Raw genomic sequence first — 11,296 nt, forward strand, 5'->3', positions numbered from 1 at the left:
AGTAGTAGAAAGTAGTAGATGCAGCGCAGTAGCCGCCCATCCAGCAGTCCGGGCAGCGCTAGCCGCAACATACTGCTGGCCCGCCTCCGCCTCCTGCTTCCTCCTCCTCGTCCATGGAGCTCGTCCCCCGCCGCACATCACCTCCACTAGCCGCGGCGCCTCGGAGAACCTCAACAGATTCCTCCTCTCGCGCCTCCGCTCTGCCCGGACCTTGGGCCGACGAACACCTTGCCTAGAGTAGGAGATGCGTGTCGATTTGGCCTAGATCTACGCCGGATCGAGACGAGGAGGTGACGATGGAGATGGATCTGGTCGGAGGAGAAAGGGGATTTTTTCTGGACAGAGGCGGACGAGAGGAACTCGCGTGAAGGATCGAGGAGAGGTTGGCTTGCTCAATTTCTTTATGGACGTGTGGGTCCCGCTTTCCTATGGGCTGCAAACGCACATTGTGAGGCCGGTGCCAATTTTTTTTGTAAGGGCATCGATGCCCAGTCTGCTATATTTTAGTGCACCGGGCACATACTGGAAGGCCTTAGGGGACGCTTATCTCAAGGCGTGAGGTCGACACTGTAGTTAACCATGTGAAGTCACGGAGGGCAGCGATCTGCGCCGGCGCACCGGCGCAACGGTTCGGCCGGTCGAGCCCGAGCCGTCCGATGCGATTAGCGCGAACCGTTAGATCTGCGCGCGAGTGTGTATCGAGCCAACCGTTGCAGCAAAAAAACACGTTTTGTTGCAACCGTTGTACAAACAGCCACAACGAGAAAAACAGGGGAGCTGGATCCCCCGCGTCTGCCCGTCCCCGATCCACGGCGGCAGCGGCCGGATCCGCCTGTTTTAAGTTCTCCACGGCTGAATCACGTCGAGGAGGGGCTTCCCCATCTATCAAGCGGCCTTGGAATTGCTTCAACCATGTCTTACATCTGTAATGACCTCCTTGCCTCCATGGATTTGGGCTCGAGCTCCACTGCCGTTCATGGCCGAAGTCCCCTGAGGCGGCAAGGCCCTGGTGGTAGTGGACCGGTGCTGCAACGGTACTACAACCCTGGTGTGGTCTTCCAAGATGCAGCACGGCATGGCCGGGATGAAATTGATTTGGTATGATTTCCCAATTGCAACCCTAGATCCTTTTGTTCACAAAAAAATGTTGCAACCTTTGATTTCAATTGATGAGCATGAGATTAAAAAGAGATGTTCTCAACGTACTTGTGTTTGATTTTTGTGTAATGTTTCTGATATGTTGTCAATTAATGGTAGCATCTTCCTGCTGTCTGCTAGTAAAATGTTACAAGTATGTGTTGCACTTGCTACGTGCTACTTGCTGGATATTACATGCTACATCCTAAAATGCTGCATGCAGGAGTTGTTTTGGAATTGTGATTGACATGCTGCATCCACTTTTTTGTTCGCGTTTTTTGCATGTTTTTTGATGCAGCAAAAAAGAACTGACTTGGGTGCTGATTTTGTTGCAGAATGTTGCTGTGGAGCCATCGATTTTCTTTGATGATGATATGCAAAATGTTGCGCACGAAGAAGAAGATGATGGCATTGATCTGAATGATACTCCGGGACATGATAGTGACGATTCCTTGCAGCTAAACACGGATGGTGCAGCTCCAAACCATTGCAATGCCCGTGTGACCGGTGACAATGCCAATGGAAATGATGCAATACTTGTTGATGAACCAGACGAAGATATATCATCACAGCCAGTTGTCCCTTTTGTTGGAATGATTTTTGACAATATTGAAGAAGCTCAGCGTGTTTACAATGAATATGCTTCGGAGATGGGCTTTGGAACTCGCATTGTGACGTCAAAGTATAGTAGGAAAAATAGCTTGGAACAGAAGCGCATCCTAATCTATAGAGTTTTTGAGTGCATACACTCACGGAGAGATCCTTCTAAGAATGTTGGTGGAAGCATTTCTGACAGGGCTGCAACAAATCAAAGTGATGATGTTGATATGAGCTATGCTAGTAATAAAAAATCTCCAAGCAAACAAGCTAGCATCTATATGGATGTGAGCGACAAGAGGCGAAGAAACCGGTTGGAGCGGTATGATTGCAAGGCTCGTATGGGTGTTAGCCTCAAAGAAGGTAGCTGGGTTGTGACAGTTTTTGAGGCCGATCACACACACCAGCTGATGTTGCAAAGGGGGCGTCGAAGATTTTGCCACTCTCACAGAAAGATCCCCGATGCAGACATGCAATACATCACTTCGCTGCACTATCGCAACATATCAACGGCTAATATGATGGGCTTGCTTGGAGATGCACGATGCTGCGATCCTAGGAGTTTGCCGTATGTGAAGACTGATATGACAAATGCAAGAGCAAAGCTGCGAAGGGGCCTGTCAGAGCGTGATTTGGAGCTGACAATCGAGTACTTTGAGAGAAGACAAGTGGAGAATCCCAACTTCTTTTTCTCGAAGCTAGAAGAAGATGGAGCTGTTAGAGCACTTTTCTGGGTTGATGGGAGAACAAGGGCCTTGTATCCAAAGTACAAAGATTGTGTGTTTTTCGACACCACATTCTGCACCAATCGCTACAACTTGCCCTTTGCTCTGATTGTTGGCATTAACAACCACACACATACTGTTTGCTTGGGGTGCGCTTTGTTGCCTGATGAGGCCATCGAAACTCTCAAGTAGGTTTTCCAGCAATGGATGTTGGCAATGAATAACGAGCATCCGTTGAACATTATGACTGATCAAGACCAGGCAATGGCTAAAGCCATCTCAATGGTATTTCCACATTCAACACACAGATGTTGCAAGTGGCACATCTTCCGGGTTGCAAGGACGAAACTAGGGAAGATGTTGGGCAAGGATGAGCCTTTTGCTGAAGCATTCTATGGTTGCATCAATGATTCCGATACCGTTGAGGAGTTTGAAGAACGGTGGAAGCAGATGGTCGAGTCATTTGGTGTGGCTGATAAGAAACACCTGAATAACATGTGGGACAGCAGGGAGATGTGGGCTCCTGTGTACTTTAGGAATAAGTTCTTCCCATTCACAGGAACAACTGGGCGGTCCGAGGGCCTGAATTCCTACTTCAAGACTTTAAATCATCATGGAGACTCGGTTTGGACATTTGTCCAGCAGTTTGAGCTTTGCCAGGAACTAATGCTTGATCGTGAAGACAATGCTGGCTTCATCAATGAAGCGACGAGGCCTCCGCTCTGGGGCAAGTAAGTCCAAAGTCATGTAGCATTTTTTTAGTTTTCCAGCACAGTGTGGTTGCAGCATTTCTTTGAAACATATGTAGTAATTATTATTGATGTTGGAAGCTTTTTTTGTTTGCAGCTACAACATTGAAAAGCAAGCTGCAGATTTCTATACCAGAGAGGTATTTTCCAAGTTTCAGAAACTATTGGCTAAATCAACAGGCTATGGTCTGCAATATCAGCTGCAAGGGGATGTCATCTGGTTTCGCCTTGTTGCAAACTATGGCGTCAACCCAAAAGTGTACACGGTGCGTGTTGCTCCTAAAGATCAGGCATACATGTGCACCTGCAACATGTTTGAGATGTGTGGGCTGATCTGCCCACATATCATCCGTGTCATGGTGCACCTGAATGTGCAAACGATACCTGCGACTTACATGCTTCCAAGATGGTCTAAGAGAGCAACCGACCTTGCGCCTGAACCGGGCGATGGGCATAGAGCTATGCATTTCGGCGTCCCCACGACAAACACCCTAAAGTTTAACTCTCTATGCCGGAAGTTTGGGAAACTCGCTTCTGATGCTTGCTTCAATGATGAAGCTTATAGTTTTGTCTCTGGGCTAATTGATCAGGGCAGTGTTGGGGTTGCTGCAATAAAAGCTAGAGCAACTGATGGGTTTGCAGGAGACGAAGAAGGCCAAGGTCATGCAGGACATGAACAAGTCTCAGGAGGTCCAAGTACAGGTCAGCGGGATCCACCCCCCGTAGGACTACGGAACCCACCAAAGTCACCAAAGTCTACAAAGAAGGGGAGGCCAAAGGAGAAAGAGAAGCGCAGGAAACCACTAATTGAGATTCGAGAAGATGAAATGAAGAAGAAAGCAAAGAAGGACGCGGCGAAAACGAAGAAAGCTCCAAAGCCAAGGGAAAAGAAGACTCCATGCAAATATTGTGAAGATGAAGATCACAACGTGAAGGATTGCCAACTCCTTGCAGCTTTTCTTGCTGCGAGTGCGAGCGTGAAAGCTCCGGGTGTCGAAACAATCCTTACACTTTAGGATATTTTCGTGAGGGAAAAATGATGAATTGCCTTGTAACACCCCATGACTTATGATAATAAGTTGTGTTGACTAGCTGTGAATGTTTGTTTTGTGGGATTGCAACATATTACTACATGCGTGGTTTGAAAAAAGCAGAATGTTGCTTTTTACAAGAGTTGTTTTTAAATAAATTCTTATTGTTATATGTTTGTGAGAGCTTACTTTTTGTAGTATGATGGTGCCAAAAGTAGAATTTTAAAAAAGCGGAATGTGGGTTTTTTCTTATTTATTTTTTTTAAAAATAGTACTCAATGGTTGTTGTAACCACAGCTTGATCCATGCTTAAAAAGAACATGTTTTAAGCTTTTGAAAAGCATGGTTGAAGCTTTTGAAAAACATGGTTGAATCTTTTTGAAAATATGGTTGAAGCTTTTAGGAAACATGTTTGAAGCTTCAAGAAAACATGTTTATAAGATTTCTGGAAAGCATGGTTGCGGCTTTTTAACAACATGGTTGAAGCTTTTGTAAACAAGGTTGCAACTTTTAGGAAACATGGTTGAAGCTTTTGAAAACTTGGTTGTAACTTTTTCAAAGTATGGTTGAAACTTTTTCAAAATATGGTTGCAGCTTTTAGGAAACATGGTTGATGCTTTTTGCAAACATGGTTGAAGCTTTTTAAAACATGGTTGAAGCAAAATAATAAGTTTGAAAAGGAAAAAGCCTTGAATGATTTAAAGTGTTGATTTAGCTGTACAGCAAAAGTTGGGAAAGGAAGCATATTTACATTATGCTTCCAGCAAAAATATTATAGGGATGTAGCTAATTTGCAGGTAAAAAAATATATTTTGGCTCTGCAACAAATCTAACAGAAGGTTGTAGCTATTTCCTATGAGCTTCCAGCAATATAAGTGTGTGACAAAAAGTAGCATTCACATATTATTTTTCAGAAAATATGTTTTAAGGGGGAAAATGCACAGAGATTCCCTTGAAACTTCAATGGATGAAGTTTGAAATATTTTCATATTTCAGAACCAGTGAAACAAAAAATAATTGTCACCGCATGATCATGTTGGCAAACAGAAGAACGCATCCATTAAAAACATAAGTGCATCATCCAAATATCAAGTTATCATCGGTTTACATACCAAAAGGACACATGTTTACTGGAGGTATCAACAGTTTACATACGAACGCGCACTACTCTAATCCTATCAGAACGCTACCACCTCGGACATGATCTAGACCTAACGAAGAAACAAGCTTGTTCGTCTTGAACCTTCTAGAAAATCAAGCCGCCAACTCATCGTTGAACGTCCGCTCCTTTGAGGCGTTGTTCATTGGGTAGCTGAAAAGGTTGTATGCCACATCGATGCGGTATCGCGCCATGTCTTCCTATAAAAAATGAATACAAAAAGTAAGCAAGTATGATACTAGTTATTCTTGTGTTGCATGAGTGATGAATGCAAAAAGTTCACATCCATCCACCGCAAAAAATTGATATGGATGTAGCAAAATTATGATATGGATGAAGCAAAAGCAGAATGTAGTTGTAGCAAACTAGACATATGAATGTAGCTAAAAAAGCCTAGTAGGTACAAACTTGAACCACATATGAAGCAACAACAAAACATGGTATTCTTCTGTTGCATGAGTATTGAAAACAAAGAAAGTAGATTGTAACAAAATGACAAGACAAAAAATTAAAAATGTGTACCTGCTTGAACTCTCTCATTGACTTCCCATCATAGTTCTCCACATACTTGAGCCCAAAAAAACCACAATCACATCTTTGAGATAATAAAAAGTTCTCCATCATACTTCCCATGCGTAGTTGAAAAAACAAAATGTTGAAATGGAACACATGATTGAAGCAAAATTCAAAAAGAAAACTCACAGGGTATCTTGCTTTGGGTAATCCTCTAGGTCAACACAGGCTAAGGATCCAACATTGACATTGAATTCGCTGCACTCTTGTGCGAGGGTCGCAAAGTTTGTGATCTAGCACCGAAAACACACACAAAAGTTTCAAAAATAAAATGAGGTGTGTAAAGATGACAACAGGGCATTTATGTAGATGAATCAGAAGGCTAAACAGAAAAAATCAGAGAGCATGAGCATACCAGGTTATTGGCTTTCTTCTTCAAAGGAGATTGTTTTCCTTTTGAATGGATTGAGTCAAATACATTCCACTACTCGTGAAGCAAGTTTGCGCAAACAACTATCCAATGGCGATCATGAACAATTGTGAAAAAGAGCTGCAAAAAACAAAAGAAAGGCGAAAAGGTACTTAGAACATGTAAAAAATGTTACAGCCGCGTCACATCATTGGATCATATTTGGAAGTTATTTGTGGTGTGGAACAAAAGAAAGCTTCATGAAACTTACGAGGTCAAACTTTTGAACCTTGAACACTTTCATAGCCCTTTCAAGCTTAGCCATGAGTTTTGCTGGTTGGAAAGTTGATGGGTCTTGTTTTAGTAGGATCTACTTGAAAGATACAACAAAATGGTTAGTGTGTGTTGCAACGAAAATGTGAAAAGAAAGAAAAGAATGAAGCATTGCTTGTTTTTACAAAAACTTACCCCCGCGTGGACTGAGAAAATGTATTTCTTCAGCTCCGGTTCTTTTGCTGCACGGGATGCAATGTTGTTCATCTCGATACATAGCGACATGACCTCATCATTCATATCCCCGCGAGGCTTGAAGCATACAAGGAATTTCTTGTATCCAATGTAAAATCCACCTAGCTTGATGAAAGGTGTCCTGTTACCATAGATGCAACCGAATGAATCATTTATTTCGAGCAGAAAAAATAAAAAATAGAAAGCAAAAACAGATAAGGCTTAGGTAGCTCACACTTGTTCATTGGGTTGTGATTTCCTCAATGGTTCCCGTGTTTTACAAACCTCTCATACATTTCTGCAGCCTTGTCGACCTTTTGCTTCTTTGCCTTGGTATTTTTTATGGCTGGAACTTTGGCCATCCTCTTCTTCCTAGTGTTCTTGTCATGTGTGCTAGGGCCACTGCTTGCATCAGCAAAATGCTCTTCTGTAGCGACCATCTTAGCAGTTGTAGCAAAAAAATACAAATGGATGAGTTTGCAAGAGATTGTACAAAAAGAATTTGCTGGAATCACACAATTGTGAAAAAATGATATGGAGAAAAACAAAAAGAAATGATGCAAGATGAAGAAAGCATACTTGGGCTGTCATCATCGTCTGAAACAGGAAACACGGGGATGTTTGCATAGATGGGACTGACTGTGCTCTTCTTAATTATAGGCTCATCTGTGGAATGCATCATCTCATAGTCTTCGGAGCCCTTTGGGAACAACTCACAGGATGGCTCGTTGTCCCAAATGCCGGCTGTCGCACTCCTGGGTGCATCATAGAAGAGTGGGGGGCTGTGAGGTGAGGCGTTGTCTTCCATCTCGAAACTCACTCTTTGTTGCTCACGAGTTTTCGCAGCCTCTGTTGCAACTTCTAGGTTCAATCCGGTGACTTCATCCTTGTTGATGCTAGGTGTTGTACCTTGAGCTTGAGCTTGAGCACCAATGTCGGCATTTGCGGCTTTAGCATCATTCTCTTTTCCGCAACATTCGTCCATGATAGGTGCTTCAGGGCTCATTGGTAGCTGTGATGGCGTCTCCAACATCACGAAGGAGAGCGGCCATCCGGTTGCACTGCAATTCCTTTAAACACTGTCCAAACTTGCCTACTACATCATCCACCTCTGCTGCAAAAATACCCTTGTGCTTGTCGTATAGCATTTGAAACTGAGTTGGTACCTACAAGAAGGCAAGTGGCCTACATTTTTAGTGACAAGTAAATCCAGATTTAGTAGGTGTGCTGTTGTGTCACTATGTATCAAATAAACAGTGTGATTGCAGCAATTTATTGTCATGGATGAAGCATAAAAAACAAATGGTCTATACCTCTAGGTAGCAAATTATGGATATGGATGTAGCAAAATTATGACATGTTTGAAACAAAAACATAATGTAGTTGTAGCACACTAGACATATGGATGCAGTAAACAAAACCTAGTAGGTATGAACTTAAACCACATATGAAGCAAAAACAGAACATGGTTGTAGCACATCAGAATGAGGGATGCATCAAACAAAATATACACTTGCAACTGGGTATAGTAAATAATGCAAAGCCAAAGGCAAAACAGGAAATGAATACAAAGAAAAAGATAGTGTAGATGGGGGAAAAGTACCCTTAGATCTTGCATGCTAGGGAATGATTGCTGCAGCCAATCGTTGAGCGAGGATGATAGGTGTGGTTCAGCTTCAACATTTTGTTGAGCCTCGTTTGATTGAGAGTCCTTTGCTGGAATTTCAACACCTTGAATTTGGCTTCCTTGGCCACTAGTTCCTTGGCCACTAGGTGCTTCAGCACCAACTCCCTGCCCACTGGCTGCTTCAGCACCAACTTCCTGTCCCGCGAGTTGTGCTGCATAGGGGGTGTTGCACAAACTCCGTATCTAGGAAAACAAAACATGAGTGGCGGAAATAAGAAGGCTGCCATAACCTAAATGGAAAAGTAAAGATTGCTACATGCAAATTCAGTGAGCAAAAAACAGGGGGGGTCTTAATACTCCATTGGCAAAGGAAAGTACATAGGTGGGATGTAGCAAAATTACTTGGGTGTGTTTCCCGTAGAAAGGTTGGACAAGAGTGAGCTTGTTCTTGTCAACTTTATCCAACCAATCAAAATCCTTTTGACAAACAAAATGTATCCTTGGCACGGAATAATCAATGGCATGCTCATGGGAGGCCGGCCGGAATATCAATATGATCCATGTATATGATCTGCATAGAATGGAAAAGGACATTAGCCAACAAAAACATAAATGCGAGCTATAGAAATGTATAAAAGGTTTCATGCAGCAAAGAAAAAAATGCATGTATTTCATTTTGTTGCGTTGCATACCGCTAACATGGGAAGGCATGAAGCGATCTGAAACTCCGCTGCTTTTTCTGTATTTGCTTGCATCCTCTTCTTCTCCTGAAAGACTCCAACCTCCTCCATCGCTCGTGCCAACAAGTGCTCATCCCAAGCGAATTCATGCACCAAAGACATATCTTCCAAGGAAGCTAGATACTCGAGATTCACCATATTGCCAGTGCTTGGGCACAAAACTGTTGCCAACGCAAGGAGTGTCCAAGTCCTATTTATCATAACCACGTCCTCATCACTGCAACTAGTGAGCAACTTGACAACATGGGCGATTGGAGCCCTGTTCCCCTCCTTGTAAATGCTGTGAAGATCATGTTCATCACTCTTCTTAAAAAGCTTCACGGGTCTATCACCGGATGGCACGTTGAAAATCCTTTTCACCATGAGCTTGCTGAAGGTGATGGACTTGTTCTTGTGTTTGAACTCAGAGAGTATGTGATTCGTGTTCATCACAACAAACTCAATGAGCTCATGGGGCACCTTGAAAGACCGGATGTCCAACAAGTCTCCAAACGGTCCCTCCCTTATGATTCTCTGTTTTTCTGGTGATACTTGCTTCCCAATCTCAGCCAGCCTTTTTGAGTTAAACATTGACTTAAAGCCACATAGATTGCCTTTCTTCTTGGTCTTCTTCTTAACCTTCTTACTCCCTTCATTCTCACCAGCGGTGCCTGCGACATCTACAAAAAGGAAAAAAAACAAGTCAATAAAACCCTAAAACTGCATCATCAGTAACTAGGAAAAAACATACAAAAACACCTAAAAAATCTGTAAAACATAAGAAACATATAAGCACACATAAAAAATGTACAGAATAAAACATGTCCTTCAGTTAGCACAGCATTAGGGCCATGTTTGTTTCGCTTCAGCATTAGGGTCATGTTTGTTTCACTTCAGCCTTAACTAAGAATTTTGTGAAAAATAATATTTAACAAAATTACTACATGTGATGATCAGGTATTTTGACCATAACTGCCATTAGCCAATTTGGGGAGACAGCCCTATTATTACTAGCATTGGCTGTAACTTGTAAGTGTCATATTGCGTTGTCCCTACCATGTCTAGTTTAGTCCCACTATTCTCTGAAGTTTGAGTAGTGACTGGGAAATATGAATAAGCTGCATTGATTAGTAAAGCATCTAGTTCATATGCTAATGTTCAACTTAGTAACATATACAAATGTAACCTTCAACGAACTGATTATTTCTACTAATCATTAGTGACCCAGAAATGTTAACACGAGACCATCAGACCGGATAATGACTACTCAAGAAAGTGTGATGCAACAATGTAAAATCCATATAACTGTCTGCTGATGAAATAAGCAAAGCCATATATACCTGGATAAATAACCTGAAATCAGATGGTTTAGCACTAGCATTACACAAACCAATGATGGCAACCCATGGCAGCAGTAAGCAACACTCACAAATACAATACAACCAGGTTGATCATTGACATAATGCAGGCACTCCAAAGTATGGATCATTGCAAGAACAACATGTCCTTCACTTAGCACAACATTAGGGCCATATTTGTTTCACTTCAGCCTTAGAGAGGAAAAAATCTTGCAGGTACCAAGTACTACTCCAATGCACATGGAGTAATAATTATTCATGTTTGCTAGGTACTAGTACTACTACTACAATGGTCTGAAATTAGTACGTCCCTCCCTGACACCCTGTGGCAGTAAATCTCATCATCACAGTGATCTAGCAAAATGATTGGGCACATCGTGCACACCCAGTACAGCTACAGTCTTACAGAGTAGTAGCACCAGTACTACCGACGGAGAAATGCGATGGACGGACAAACAACAACCTGTCACTTGTCACCAGAAATCTCCCACCGAACGCGGGGAGCTTAACACTCCGTCCTGCTGAACGATTCAAAGGGACTTTCCTCCAGATTTTAAGAAACGGAAGCACCAAACGCGTGCGCGCAAAGCCAACACGCAGCCTGGTTCCGGCCGCTTCTAGCTCACTCCGTCCCCTTGGCGCCGTGATGGAACATAGCTCAGGACAGGAAACATCGAATTTCCCCGAACAAGACGAGATCCAACCCTAATCCCAATCCCATACCAAATCCCTCTTGAACACAAGATTCAAATCCACCACCCCGCC

At 42.8% G+C, this 11,296-nt stretch overlaps 1 pseudogene; it reads right to left on the reverse strand.

Annotated features, from left to right (window-relative positions):
• Positions 1-5,540: 5,540 nt before the first annotated feature.
• Positions 5,541-10,054, reverse strand: LOC119354468 (annotated as a pseudogene).
• Positions 10,055-11,296: the final 1,242 nt, after the last annotated feature.

Source organism: Triticum dicoccoides, chromosome 1A, assembly GCF_002162155.2.
Source record: "Triticum dicoccoides isolate Atlit2015 ecotype Zavitan chromosome 1A, WEW_v2.0, whole genome shotgun sequence".
Lineage (NCBI taxonomy): Eukaryota > Viridiplantae > Streptophyta > Magnoliopsida > Poales > Poaceae > Triticum > Triticum dicoccoides.